The sequence below is a fragment of the Hyposmocoma kahamanoa genome, unplaced genomic scaffold, assembly GCF_003589595.1.
Source record: "Hyposmocoma kahamanoa isolate Upper Pololo Valley unplaced genomic scaffold, ASM358959v1 304, whole genome shotgun sequence".
In the NCBI taxonomy this organism is placed as follows: Eukaryota; Metazoa; Arthropoda; class Insecta; order Lepidoptera; family Cosmopterigidae; genus Hyposmocoma; species Hyposmocoma kahamanoa.
In genome coordinates, this window is record NW_020653785.1 from 1 (window position 1) to 8127 (window position 8127).

The 8127-nt window shown below is 36.8% G+C and overlaps 1 long non-coding RNA gene across 1 annotated transcript; it reads right to left on the reverse strand.

The window, feature by feature from the left end:
• Nucleotides 1-1664: 1664 nt before the first annotated feature.
• On the reverse strand, nucleotides 1665-2704 carry LOC113229332. Its single transcript, XR_003310406.1, has 2 exons — nucleotides 2458-2704; nucleotides 1665-1954 (listed from the first exon to the last, which is right to left on the reverse strand). It is a non-coding gene; the product is annotated as an uncharacterized LOC113229332 (long non-coding RNA).
• Between the last annotated feature and the right edge of the window lie 5423 nt (nucleotides 2705-8127).

Consider the following 8127-nt stretch of genomic DNA (forward strand, 5'->3'; position numbering starts at 1 on the left):
ATTGCTATGCAGATGATAGCACAGTGCACGGTTGCTATTATAAGCAACCGTCAAGCAGCCGGGAGGACCCTGAGAGAAACCGGGAAAAACTTGTCGCTGGGCTCAACCATGTTTTGGAACATATATCGTCGTGGGGCTCCTGAAACTTGGTTGAGTTCAACGCCAAGAAAACCCAGGTATGCGCGTTCAGTTCCAAAAAATCCCCATTCCTTCCACTTCCCCATCTTCAGGGTACAACGCTGACGCTGCAGGACAAGCTCAGCCTGCTGGGGATGAGCATCCGGAAGGACATAAGCAACAAAGAGTATATAGAGAGCGTCATCTGTACCGCGTCGCGCAAGCTTGGCATCCTGAATTCTTCCCGATTTTTTACTCCAGAGCTGCGATACCTGTTGTATAAAGCTCAGGTCCGAAGCAGCATGGAGTACTGTTCGCACCTTTGGGACGGCTCTGCTAAGTACTTGCTCGATGCCCTAGATGGACTGCAGCGCTACGCCTTCCGTGTTGTCAACGATCCTCATGTAACTGAGCATGCGGAGTCGTTACAGCTTCGCAGAGATATAGCTTCTCTTAGCGTATTCTATCGCCTGTACCACGGTGAGTGCTCTGAAGAGTTATTCAACCTTATCCCTTCCTCTCCTTTCGATCAGCGGACCACCCGTGCCGGACTGAGTTGCCACAGTTGGACGGTCAGTTCAATACCGTCCCGCACTAAAAAGTTTGGCAATTCGTTTTTATGCCGAACCATCAAATTGTGGAACCAACTCCCGGCGCATGTATTCCCTCCTCTCTATAACATCGGGTCCTTCAAACGTAGTGTGAAGAAGCATTTGGCCAGACCGGCAAAATGATAGTGACGGAGTGAAGATATTTGTGTTTTCCATCCGTTACTCTCATCTCTGGACTGTATTCGCACTTTCCATCAGGCGCGGTGCAGTCATTTTGCCGAGTCACAATAAAAAAAAAAAAAATTATGTTTACATTACTTTAATTAAGGTTAGTAGTGCAAATTAATCTAAGCGATACCTAAACTAAGTAAAATTGTTTACTTGTGTCTTAGGTATCTAAATTGGTGATTATAGCATAACGGTTAGTCAACATATTTTGTTCAATAACAATAAATTACAATAATACATAAATCTTAATTATAATAGCTGGCATCTTAATTATATTTATATTACTTAAAAACTGATATAAAATTTTCAGTGTCATTGTAGTTAATTCTTTTTAACCAGTCTTGTACGGTTTTTTCACATTGAAACTTATTCATAGGATATATAGATAGAGAACAATTTATTATTTATATATAAAATATATTTATATGTTTATATTAATATAATTTATAAATTTTATTAAATAATCTATTATTTACATATATGCGCCAAATTGTCGCAAACAATAAAATTATTTTATGTTTACATTACTTTAATTAAGGTTAGTAGTGCAAATTAATCTAGGTGATACCTAAACTAAATAAAATTGTTTACTTGTGTCTTAGGTATCTAAATTGATGATTATAGCATGACGGTTAGTCAACATATTTTGTTCAATAACAATAAATTACAATAATACATAAATCTTAATTATAATAGCTGGCGTCTGTAACCTGGGTTCCCTACCTTTCCCTAGTAAGGGTGAAAATGAAAGAAGGTAGGGCGGTTAACTGTTTTAATTAAAAAAATGAATGAATCCCAGGGTACATAAAAATTTATGATTACGTGGGCTCCGGCCTAAAGGTACGGATCGTTAGCACTCCCGGGGTTATGCACTCCCCTGGGTAAAGGCCGGCTGGAACGTAGATAGCCGGCGCCTTGTCGTGTCGGAGACGGAAGGTGTTGAAGAAGGGCTCCGACGGGAAGTGAACCCGGAACTGCGGCTGCCAGGCACGACGCGCGTCGCTTGTAGATGGTGTTGGCCACGTAGTGGCCGAGGGTTTTAAACCCTAACGGAGTTCCTGTAACATGTTACAGTGCGGGTATACTGCGCTGCTGTGCACGCGCCCGTTGCGATTCCGTCCCGGCAGCTTAAGGAATGCTTTACCCAATGAGGGAACGCTTACGTATTAATCCTGCTGCCGGGAGAAATCACAACGGAATTTAAACTGAAAAATAAAAAAGGTTAAGTACTTGTGGGTAGGCAGAAGGCACCCACAAGCAAGAACAAAGCTAAATAAAACGAAATAAATACAATTGTGAAATGACACGTTGACTAAAAGGAAAGTTCAAAAGGTCAAGTCACGTAAAACCGCGTGGCATCGCATGTACCTTCGTTAATTACGCGGATTCGTCAAAATTAAATAACTGGCTGCTGGATTGTTGCTGCCAGCCGTAAGGGAACGTATTTGTTCGACCTATGGATGTACAGGAACCGCGTAATTAACGAATGCACATTCCGCGACCGCCATTTTACAAAAATAGCGAATTACGAAAATAAGTGGTGTGGTATTGGAATACTCACCCGAATACGGGAACTTCTTATACTCACAAGTTGTTAATATCAAAAGCAATTGTCGTAGTTGCCGAAATGCGGATTTATATTTGCAATTTAAGTATTTAGAAGCGCGCGTAGTCGATGCTGGCTCGTGAGAAATGTGGCGCGGACGCCGTCGCAACTCCTTTTATATGCGAGCCGCAGAGAATCCACGCGTGAGCATTAGCGCTCGTTTAACCGATTACGTAGAAAAAAAGGGTATGTAACGTTTTTCGTTACACGTCTTAATTATATTTATATTAGGTACTTAAAAACTGATATAAAATTTTCAGTGTCATTGTAGTTAATTCTTTTTAACCCGTCTTGTACGGTTTTTTTACATTGAAACTTATTCATAGGATATATAGATAGAGAACAATTTATTTTATTATACAAATAGCTACCAAGAAAGCAAAAGAATCTGTGGGAGTGTTCAGTTCGAAACCGTTCAGTTGAACAAACAATGTCTGCTCGTCTTTTGCTGATTTAGAGTGATGGGATATATGGTGTTAGTGAATGCTTTTTTATTACGGTTAGTAGTATGAATAGCTGGCGTATTGAAAGTACATCACATTTAGCAAGGAGTTTTGCTGTGGGAAAGCGAAAAGGTCGGAAAGTGCTAACTTTCAGAATGGCTCTTTGTGCTCTTTCTAAATTTAGCAAAGTATTTTTATGGGAGCCTCCCCAAGTCGTTATGCAGTATACAAACAGTGATTGACAAAGTGATAAATATACAGTTTTCAGTAGCTTTTCATTGGCGACATGTCTTAAATTTTTGAAAATATATATTAATTTTCGTGCTCTGGCTGTAAGACTTTCGATATGGGCCTTGAAATTTAAATACTTATCAACTGTTATACCTAAATATTTAATGGTGTTTGTACTGCTTAGTTGAGGGCATTTACAAGTACTTTCAGATAGCGAGCCAAAACAGTTATGAGCTAATATTGTACATGAATTTAAAGTCGGTTGGGTGAGTGAGTTATAGGAAAACGTCATGTATTTAGTTTTTTCGGTATTTAGGGTCAGTAATTTTTTTAAGCCAATTATTGACAATGTCAAAGCCCGCTTGGACGAATGTGAAAGTGTCAGTCCAATTTTCAGCACTAAACAATAAAGCAGTGTCGTCAGCATAAGATATTATTTTACTATTGTTTGGTAGGGGGATGAGGCATAAATCATTAATAAAAATGAGGAAAAGCAATGGTCCTACGATGCTGCCTTGCGGGATGCCATATTCGACGGTTAGTTCCTCACTTACAGTGGCACCTATCTTAACGCGTTGAGTCCTGTCAATTAAATAATTTTTTAAAAGATTATGTGAATGTCCTCTTATTCCTAAGCTGGAATTTTTCAAGGAGAATTGGAATTGAGACTGTATCAAAAGCCTTTGCGAGGTCTAGGAATATTGCTTAGCATTTTTTTTTTTGAGTCTGTGTTTCTTACAATGTAGTCTGTTAGCTCATGCACTGCATCATCAGTCGATTTGTTAGTTCTGAAGCCGTATTGTGTAGGTGCCAGTAGTCTGTTCTTTTCTAAGTACTTTCTTGTTGTCCTGTTATAGATAAGTCTTTCTAGGATTTTAGAAATAGACGGTAGTATGGCAATGGGGCGATAGTTATTAAAGCAACTCTTATCTCCATTTTTATGGACCGGTCTGATAAGGGCCTTTTTTAAAATAAGGGGAAATATTCCTTTTAAAAAGCACTGGTTGAATAAATATATAAGTGGAGGTATTAAATGTTGCTTGAATGTCTTAATGAATGAACAGGGTATTTCGTCAATTCCAGTTGCACAGTCATTTCTCAATGTCATAATAATTTTTTCTACTTCAGATTCGTCAGTATCAAATAGGGCAAAAGAATGCAAAATAACCATGCAGGAATGATGCTGGGTGTGACATTGATAATTATTGTTGTGAAGTTTCGCCTTAACCATGCAGGAATGATGCTGGGTGTGACATTGATAATTATTGTTGTGAAGTTTCCTTTTCCGCTAAATTTCGACCAATATTAGCAAAGAAATTATTTGCGGAATTAACTAATATTCGCAATCAGCTGATGTGCTGACGAATTAATGTTATTCGTGTTAGTAATATTTTTGATGAGTTTCCATAATTTTTTCTTGTTTTAACCTGCATTTTGTATTTCTGTCTGTTCATATTTGCGTTTTAATTTCTTAAGTAGATTGTTACAATAATTACGGTATCTAAAATAAGTTATTTTGAGAACTTCATTTTCTGGGTTTTTCGTAAATTTTTTTATGAAGTTTATCACGATGCCTTATACAGCGTAAAAGTCTCGGAGTAATCCATGGTTTAATAATTTTATTTCTTCGAGATAACAATATGGTACGTGTATTTCTGTCAATAATGTTTGTTAAGGACGAAATAAGATACTCCGTTGATACATTTACGTCGTCTGTACCGTAAATAGGCGTTAAGTCTAAGTTGTCTAGGTCATGCACCACGCCGGCATTTTGCAGAGTGGTGTGTTTTGTGATAACATTAGACTTATTATAACATTTTTGCAGATACAACAATACAGAGTTGTGGTCAGTTACGGAAGAATTTACTACTAAAGTTTTCATGGGTGTTTTATTTTTGGCTAGTATATGGTCCAAACAGTTTTTATTTCTGGTTGGAAGAAAATGGGTCGGTAAATAGCCGAAGCAGGCTGCAAATGTTAAATATTCGTATGAATTATGATCGATGTTTCCCGACTTAATGTCTATGTTTAAATCACCGATCACATATACATTTTTAAATGAGGTTACATTTCGTAAAATAATAGCAAGTGATTCTAAAAAGTTAGTAATGTTATGATAAGAGGGAGAACGGTAAACGGCCACTATCGCGGTATCGTTTCCAATCTTCGTAATGAGGCAGTTACCATCTACAATGGCGGGTTCCTCTGTTATAATATTAGTAATTGTTTTTTTAATATATAAAATAACACCATCATTTTGTAAAATATTAGTTTTTTTAGTAGAATAAGTGTCATATCCAGCTAGTTGGGGAGTGGAGGAAGCACAAGATAACCAGCATTCAGTTAAAACAATTATATCGATATCAATATTAATCTGACTTAATAAGGTTAACAAACTATTAAAATTACAGTCAATGCTACAGATATTTTGTGACAAGATTTATGGCTGCAGTTGATATTAGGAATGATTGTGGAACAAGTTCGGGGTCACACGTAAAAGATTCATATTCTAAGGAAGTGTCTAGGTCATTTACAAAATCGTTTGTTATATTACGCATCCTGTGCTATATTGTCTTGCTGTGTGGCGCTCTAGGCGCCCTCATAATCTATGGAATTTAAATATCTGGCTTCAGCACTTTTTCTCGCTGGGCACAGCGCATCTCCCGTCCTATATTGGCTTGGTTTGTTGTACCGCTGACAAGAAGCACATTTAGGTGGATCCTGCAGTTTTGAGCAATCTTTAATTGTATGACCTACGCAACCGCAGTGGCCACAAGTAAAGTCGGTGTCTCTACAGTATTTTGCGGAATGTCCATACCGCTGACATTTGTAACATCTAGTTACGATCGTGAAATCCCTAACGGGGCAGGATGTCCAGTTTATAAACACGCGCTCCTGTTGGATTACCATTTTTCTCGTATCTGCAGGTACTTCCAATATAAAGTTGCAATATGATGAGTCCTTTTTTCCAGATTTGTGACTCAACTTGATTGAGTTCAAAAACTTATCACGTTGCACGTGTGGATATTTGTCAGATATATTCTGCTCAAATAGGTATTCCAGCACCTCCTTCTCAGGAATAGAGGTGGGCACCCCTAATAATATTATTTTAGGTCTCTTTTTTAATTTTATCCTCTATTTTTAGGCCTGAATTTTTCAGTTGCTCCGATTGCTTCAGCTTCTCGAGGTCATCTTTCCCTTCAGCACTGATTACGATTACCTCCGTCTTTAGTTTTTCTCATGCCTCGGATGTGCAACTTCAGTTCTTCGGGCTTAATTATAGTTTGAATGAGCTTTTTTGTGTCCTCGCTTGACTTCTCTTTATTTGTCGGGTAAACAATAATGCTTTTGGTGTTGGATGGACGTAGAATTGAGTTGTTCCCCTTTTTAAGAATGTCGGCAAAGGATTTATTCTGTGTTGCCATATTTGGAGCCGATCGTATGCATTCTTTCAAATCTACAAGATGGTCTTTTATTGTGGTTAAAGAATTTTATTTCTCAAAAAGAATTATACATTCACTTAAATGAGAAACTTAAATATAGCTACATTCACAATAAAACAACATTTATTACGCCGTACGACAAGCGGCAAATACATAGGTATGGTTTAAATATTCCACCTAAGACGAACACATATAAATAAATTTTACATTTTTATAAGAGGTGGGTAATTTTACCTCAACCGTCGCAACATTGTACTGGGCAAGAGTTTTTGTACGTTCGCACACGCGTAGTCTACACAGATCGGCAATAACTAGATGTGTCAAGCTACATAAGTATATTACAGGATTTTGATTTGTTTTATTTTATTATTTTCTTCTTATCTATTCCTTTTTACTTTATTTATTAATTTTGCTTAACGTTCATTCATCAGATAAATTTTGAGTAGCTTTTTAAAAGTGTTTAGTGTTTTAGCTTCTTTAACATTGTTAGGCAATGTGTTGTATATTTGTGCACTTCGAAACGTAATATTATTTTTACAATAGTTGGTTCGCGGCGGCCGTAGTATTACGTTATTAGCATTTCGTAGTCGCTTTAGTTGCATATGTTCATTTTTAGTATTAAATTTGATATCAATATGAATATCTTTTAATAATATTTTTCGAACTAGTACGCATGTAAAATATTTATATGACTCGTCAATATTCATTAATTTTGTGGCTTTGTATAGTTTTGTACTTGGAGTAAGATAATTGTATTTGAATAGTGTTTTTATTAATTTATTCTGTGACGTTTGTAAAAATTTTAGATTAGTTTTAGCTGCTAACCCCCATATTTCACTCAAGTAGTCGATGTGTAGTTTTACTAGAGAATTGTAAATATTGTATCGCACATTCAACGGCAAGCAACGGACTATACCGCGTAGTGCACCAGTTAACGAAGCTAACTTTGACTTTATCTTTTGAATATGCGGCTTCCATGTCAAGCCACTATCCAAAATAAGACCTAAATATTTTTCACTCTTTGATCTATCAATTTCAAAATTGTTAATTTTAAGCGGTTGAAAATCTGATATATTTTTATTTTTTGCTGCAAATATGACGTAGTGTGTTTTAGTTACGTTTATGGTTAAAAGATTACCCTGAAACCAATCATTTAGAATATAAAGGTCACTCTGAGCATCCGTAATTATTGATTCGATATCGTGACCAAAATAAAATAGGCAAGTGTCATCGGCGTAAAGAGAAAGCTCTCCCTTTAATTCGAGTTTACTGATATCATTGATGTAAATTAAAAACAACAATGGGCCGAGGAGTGATCCTTGGGGGACACCGTACGTAATTGGTGTAGTTGAACTTTGGAATTCAGCGACTCTGACCACTTGATATCGATCTGTCAGATATGATTCAAAAATTTTGTAAGCGTTGCCGGTAATACCAATCGATTGTAATTTACTCAAAAGGATTTTGTGACTGACAGTGTCAAATGCCTTCTTTAAATCGATAAATAT